We start from the raw sequence: 7,132 nt of genomic DNA, 5'->3' as shown, positions 1-7,132 counted from the left end.
TTCACATAATATATACTTGATAATGCTTCATTCCTTATTTTCATAATCACAAAGTTGTTTTATATAGCCATAGTTCAACATACTTACTTCCAAATTTTGATAAGTGCTTCTTTGAAAATACGGGGTGTGACAGAGGTGTAACACCTTATATCCAACTTTAACTTTTGATACTTTAACATTCTAACTTTCTTCCGGCCACTCATCTCTAGCACCTTTAATCATATCTCAAGCACTTCACTTACATCATGTGGCGTCATTTACTCAATTGAGACACCTAATCACATAATTAGGCCCGTTAATCTACGAGGTTGCTTTTTTTTTTCTTCTATATAAGTTTTCACTATTAGTGTCATGATCCAAACCGGAGGTTCACGACGGGCATCGGGGCCTTACTTGCCGAGCACCAACATGACATACATTCATAACACTAGCAATAGATATAGGTGGGCCAATAGGGCCGTCATACAACCACTCACGAACTCATGAAAGATAGACTGAAAATGGGCAAGACAAAAGGGCATACATATTTATTTATATTTATATTATACTAGTTTTATTATTATTATTATATAGAAAGATGCAGAGTGGGACGACCAAGGGCAGTTTTGTACTTTCAGCAACAATGGCATTTTAGTAAATTTACACCTCTTAGCTAATGCTCAGTCCGCAAGTCTAGAAAATTCTTCATTTTACAAACATCATCTCAATCTCTTTTCCTCTGTAACAAACAGAACATAGCTAACCTCAGTTCCAGGTATCTTTCAATTTTTGCTCAAAATCGTTCACTTTTTTCTTTCTTTATTTCTTTCATTGCTTTATTATATCTCGTGAGACAACCTGATTTCATCCTGCTCTTGTTTTTGAGTGGAGATTATCTTGGGAGTTTTTGGTCTGCAAACAATAGCCCCTAAAGTAACGGAATTGGGAAAATATATCTTTTCCCCAATGTTCTTGATACACAAAATTTAGAGGTAGACAATAACTGACAGAGAATTATTTTTGCTGTTTTGTGAAGTGGTAATTTGCAGGATTCTGGAGTAATTTAATCTTTTAGAGAGTCAATTATTTTGAAAATGTTATCTTTTTCATGGCTGAAGTTCATGATTATTTTTCTTCTTTATATACAGTCGTTGGTTCTATATATAGAAGTAGAAAACATTTTAATTTTGAGTTGAAAAGTACAGAGAATAAATAAAAGAGAATGGTTTATTATGTGTATAAATATGGTGTGATTGGGAGTAGATAACTGAAATTAAGGTAGAAAGACTGAGGAGATGACTTTGATGCAGCCAAGCTATTTGATAAAGCTCCCCAGTGAAAGCAAGGCATGTATGTTGTGAAGAAAGATTGACATGTCGTGAAGAAAGATTGACATAAGAACTGGTTGTTTTGGTATTACCATTCCTAGGCTAATGTGATCATGTACTTTGTCTCAATGGTTTATGTATACAAGGGGTCGCTAACGACAAATTTTTTAAGAGATTTTGGAGAGTTAAAGTTATTATCTTTTACAAGAGATTATACCTCTTGTAAATTGAGTCATTTTTGCTGCAATGGTTCTTTGTAGTTATTTTAAGTCATGTTTTCAATAAGGTTCTATGTATGCTCTATTTTCAAACCCTACTCATTAAAAAAGAAAAGGTGTCACTTTTATCTCATTGTACTATTTCTGATCAAGGGATATCCCTAACATTTGTCAGACGTACGATAAATTGGTTACAAGTATGACGATGTTTGCACATAAAAGACGGAGCCATATGTCACGAGTTAAGCAAAATGGACTTAGAGGATTAAGGTCATACATAAGGTTATAGATGTAAGACCCCATAAGTTTGACGAGTTTCGAAACTATTATATATAGTCTTGATAATGTATTTTCTGTTAAGTGAAATCATTTTGTGAAAAATTGATAAATATAATTTTATATATTTAAAATTGCTACTATTTTTTTTTTTTTTTGATATTTTTTAAATTATACACATGATATGAGAAAGTTTATAAATGAAATTTTTCCTTATTGTAGAGATAGAAATTATTTTCTCATAAGAAAAGAAGGTTATCTTTTTACCGTTTTGAGAATTAAGGGTACAAAAATTCATGCTCTTGATATTAGATTGGGAAATTGGAATTTGATAAATTATATTCTAGATGTCTTAATCTTTATGAAATATTAGTATTTGTTCTAATTTTATAAAATGAGTTATAATATGTTTGCCCATAGGATATACTTATCCAATTACTCCACCGTTTTTACGTAGTCCGGTGGACTTTAAGCAAATCCATTTTATATTGTTGATTAGTTCCACTGCCTCTTACTATTAATCATAGCAGCAAGTGTCTTTTCCTTTCTTTTCTAATTCAAAAATGGTAGCTGCAAGTATCTTTCTTTTTTCTCTTTCAATTTCGTTGGATATGCAGCAACAAAGTTCTCGATCTTATCCACCTTTCAATAACAACAAAGTGAAGCAAACGTTCTCCTCCTCTTCCCAAGTTCAAGTATAGCTATCTTCCGTGGTTGATTTCCTGATTATAACTTCGGTTCCCTCCGAATCTTAGCAAGTTCGGGATTACTTTGTGTTGAACTTGAAGCTTTCTTCTTGGTGAAGTATCCTAAGATTAAGGTTGTTCTTATGTGATTGAGGTAAGATTACATCTTTTCTCTATGTTCTTGAGTTAGCTTAGTCTTTAGTCAACTTGTTAGATAAAGAAATGTGGAAGAGAAGTTAGGATACATGCTAGAGCTCTTGTTAGTTTTGTGGACTGATTTGAAATATGATCTTGAGTCATTATGGCTGGTTTTTCTAAAATATAAGTGGGAGTTGATGTTGTTGTTCTTGAATTTGGAAGAAGAAAGTGTATAAAGATATCATATACGTAGCGTATATTAGGATGTTTTGGTGTATATCTTTGGAAGTTGACGTTTTGAGTTTAAAGAGGCTTATATGAGGTGGTTGTTGTTGTTGTTGATTGAGTTGTGGTCGTTAAAGAATAGGGGAGATGTTGCCCGTTTTGTTTAGGATAAGTTAAATTTTTGTTATACGATTAAGAGAATCGTTTGTATAATTAACGATAGTATCATTGTTGTTAGATATAGATCGTGGAGCAGATACGAGTTGACTTCTTGAGTCATTGAGCTAAGACCAGGTATGCTAAGACTATCCCTTTTATTCATTTTGGCATGATCCTTATGATACGAACGAAAGAAGTAAGCAAGCGAGTTCCAAAGACTCTATTCTTAGATAGTGTAGGGATATTTGTATCCTTGACCTCATATGTTTCATATCTATAGCTTCCAGAGATCTATTATATTGACATACTAGCTTCCTATGTTACTGGGAGATCTTATGTTACCCTGAGGAGTTTAGAGCATCATTTTACGAGTCTTTCATGCATTTATATATATGTACAACTATTTTCTCACACCGCGCCGCGCTATAGTCGGTCGGGCGGTGCACGTAGATGTGCACACCACGGTCAGATTATAATGATACCTCGGACGCGGATGATATGATATATGGATCGGGTCAGTACGTTCTTCAAAGACTAACAAGCTATGATATATGTATATGATTTTTGAAAGGAAGCATGCATATCGTACACCCTCGGAGGCACTTTCGTATATACGAGTTATACGTACCACTTTCGTATATACGGTTATACATATACATTCGGTTCTGTATCGACTCTCATGTCTCAGATTCTTTTTATGATTCTTATGTATATACTATTTTCATGCCTTACATACTCGGTACATTATTCGTACTGACTCCTCTATTGCTTGGGGGGCTGCGTTTCATGCCCACAGGTCTCGAGATACAGGTTGGGAATCCGTCTATTAGGATGTCAGCTCAGCAGATGAGGTTGATGCCCTCCATTTGTTCCAGAGATGCTAGGAGTCAGCATGGTCTGATGTACATTTATGTATGCACATATGTATGGGTATGGCGGGGCCCTGTTCTAGCCACTTTATGTTATGTTTTCTAGTAGAGGCTTGTAGATAGTTATGTATTGTCAGATGATGTCCAGACGTGTGGTTTCACATATGGTCATAGGTGGTTATGATAGCTTATCGGCTCATGCAGTATGTTCAGCATCTTCATATAGATGAGTCTTTCAGATTAGTTGAAACACGCATGTTCCTTATGAGTTCACCGAGAGTCATATGATGGCCCTATCGGCCCACCTATGTTTATGTTGATGTTACAGATGCATGTCAGGAGGTACTTGGCTAGTATAGTCAAGTGCCCGTCATGGCCCTCTGGTTTGGGTCGTGACAAGGTAAGTCGGCCACCGCCTAAGTGGGTCCTAAAAAGGGGTTACCTGTGCAGTCTTGCAAAAACGTGAATATCTCTCTACTCCGATGTCTCATTGACGAACGACTCAATGTGATAGAAACTAGACTCATAGATCTTCATTTTGGTAGGTGTACCAGCCCATAATTCCATGTACATTGGGAGAAAAGTTCAGTCACATTAGACCCAAATTTCAGCAAAAATATGAACGTAACTTGCAATAACTTTTGCAGACTTTTGTTTTACATCTTTCTTGACTTCAAAACTTAACATACAAATATTATATCATTTAAATAGCTTAAAACACAACCTCTTTAACATATTAATCACTCCTAGTTTTACCCTGAAAGTATGGATTATAACATTTTTTATTCGTTTAACTTACAACCCTCACATACTTTCTTGACACTTGTTTTATCCCATCATTATCTTCGTAAAGGTCCATAACCTCCCTGGCTTCTATTGATTCACTTACAATGCATTCTAACATGAAAGTACAGGGTGTAACATCCTTCCCTCCTTAGGAATATTCGTCCTCGAATGTCGAAACATCTCCCGTATAATTAAACCTTAGTGAACCTTAGACCATTTGGACAAAATCTTTTCTTTATGATTTTGTCTTGTTTGACTATATAATACAACTTATTATTCTCTTAAGTCTCCCACGGATACCAATCATCAATCATGATCTTTTAGATACGAACTTAACTCGCACATAGGCATGAACTTACCTCATACATAAGTACTTCTTCGTCTGGCCATCAATCATGATCTTTTGCCAAAATTCCTATGACACGCCGAGTTATACGCATTTCATATGGGGGGTCTTAGAATTGATTTTCCTTCTTCTTCCTTTGCAATTATCTTTCACATTCTCTTTCCTTATCGCTATTGGAACCTTTTACTTGTACATCATCTATCGGCACTACCTGAGGGGGATCTTTAATGTATTTCTTCAGTATAGAAATATAGATACTGGTGCACAGATTTTATTTCCAAGGACAACTCTGACTCATAAGTCATTTGGCCTAATATCGTCTGTATGACCTTACATGTCTTGGTCAAAGTATCGTATCATCTCGTTACGTCCTTCATGAGCGAGATTTCTAAGAAAATTTGATTAGGACTTGGAATTTTCTTAAGTCTCATCGTTGCGTATCTGAAGTTAATTTCTGACGTTTCTCGGTTCACTGTTTGTGGATTGAAGATTATATTATTGTTCTCCTCTTATTCAAATTCCCCCGAAAGAACTTGCTGACGTTACTTTTAATCGAGCACCTTTGTTGTCCGTAGTCAAAGCGGAAGTATAGTGCGTTCGTATTGCCTTCTGTATCTCCTTTGTTAATTCTTCTGGTAGTAGATAGGCCGACTTTTATCAACTTCCTTCAGCCATCCATATGAAGTCAAACTTACCATGTTCGTATGTCTCACACTAATCATTTCCCATCTCATGTCGAGTTTACTATGTTCTATGTCCATTCATTGAATTTCTAATTGTTCTATCATGATTTCTTACGACTGGAATTTTTTAAGCCGAGAAATCGGCGATGGTTCACTTCACCTTGCCCTATCAATGTACTTCTTTCAACAACTCAGTATATCTCCAATGTTATAGAATAGTATGAACATCAGACTCATAACTTCTATCATGCTTGCAACACGCGCTCTGTCCTGATAGCTCAATTTCCCTTCTTTATTAAGTTTCAAGTCTGAAGGTTTCTCTTATCACATACTTCTTCCGGTCCTCCCTCAATGAGATTCTCATGTCGATGTTTCCTACTTTTCAGTGATAAGAAGTGACTTTACTATGTTTTGAATTGGTATACACCCGTTATCTAAGCTTATTGCATGAATTTTCAACTTCGTTCACTGTCAAAGATCTCTCACGACTTATCCTTTGAGTTAGCTTATTTATCAATCCCTCCCAGCCTATGAGTAGGAATATCCGTTCGATATTAGCTCGATCCTTTGTACTGTTATTTAAAAAAAAAAATTTAGATCTACAGGGAGGGACACTTTCCTTTTTATCCTATTTCACTGTCGTCTGTTTACAGACGGTACCTCATTTTAAGTCACTATTCCTTTCTTTCTATTCTGCTCTAGACCTCTTATCTCCTAGACCTCCCGTATATCTATAACTCTGACATCGTCCTTAACGTCCGTCCTTCCTTCTGACATCGTCCTTAACGTCCGTCCTTCCTTCCTTTGTCAATAATAACCCATGGTTTACTACCAATACTAGGTTCACATTGTGGACGTAATGCTCTACTTCCTTTTAAATCTTTTTGAACTTGTACTTGCTCTCTCGTCACTGTTTTTGTTTACCTTACTTCCCAAGGTCATCATTTTTAAATAATAAATCAATTTGAAACGACTATGCCTTGCGAATTTTTCTAAGATTTATTCTTGACTTCATATGTAGCCGTAATTCGGTCCTCCTTTAATTCCTTATCAATTGTCTTACCAGTCTATATACATATTCCAGATTCTAATGATTATTCTTCCTGCCTTGACTTTTCTTTCCAATTGACATTCTCCTGTACAAAGCAATTGACTCTCTCATCATTAATTTGTAGTTCAAGCCATTTTGTCTCCATCTCGTTTACTTCTACATACTTCTATCCTTCTCGTTATACAAGGGACGTTCCCGGCTTAATGCTTCACCTTCTCATCTTCCCCCCTTAGGGAATAAGTCGTTACTTCACATTTGATATCCTGCTCATCTCTACATTTTTCATAAACCCGTATTCTTATTATAACTAATCCTAGAGTGATCTTTCTTCTTCCCGAGGTGATTTGGAAGAGATCTATATATGTAGAGAGTCTCGCGTTCTCACTGA

The 7,132-nt window shown here is 35.7% G+C and overlaps 1 long non-coding RNA gene across 1 annotated transcript; it reads left to right on the top strand.

Annotated features, from left to right (window-relative positions):
* Positions 1-590: 590 nt before the first annotated feature.
* Positions 591-4,207, top strand: LOC132035528 (uncharacterized). Its single transcript, XR_009409286.1, has 3 exons — positions 591-754; positions 3,089-3,144; positions 3,806-4,207. It is a non-coding gene; the product is annotated as an uncharacterized LOC132035528 (long non-coding RNA).
* The last annotated feature ends 2,925 nt before the right edge of the window (positions 4,208-7,132 follow it).

Source organism: Lycium ferocissimum, chromosome 10, assembly GCF_029784015.1.
Source record: "Lycium ferocissimum isolate CSIRO_LF1 chromosome 10, AGI_CSIRO_Lferr_CH_V1, whole genome shotgun sequence".
NCBI lineage: Eukaryota > Viridiplantae > Streptophyta > Magnoliopsida > Solanales > Solanaceae > Lycium > Lycium ferocissimum.
Note: the sequence above shows the minus strand (reverse complement) of the source record. Positions and strands in the feature narration are given on the sequence as shown.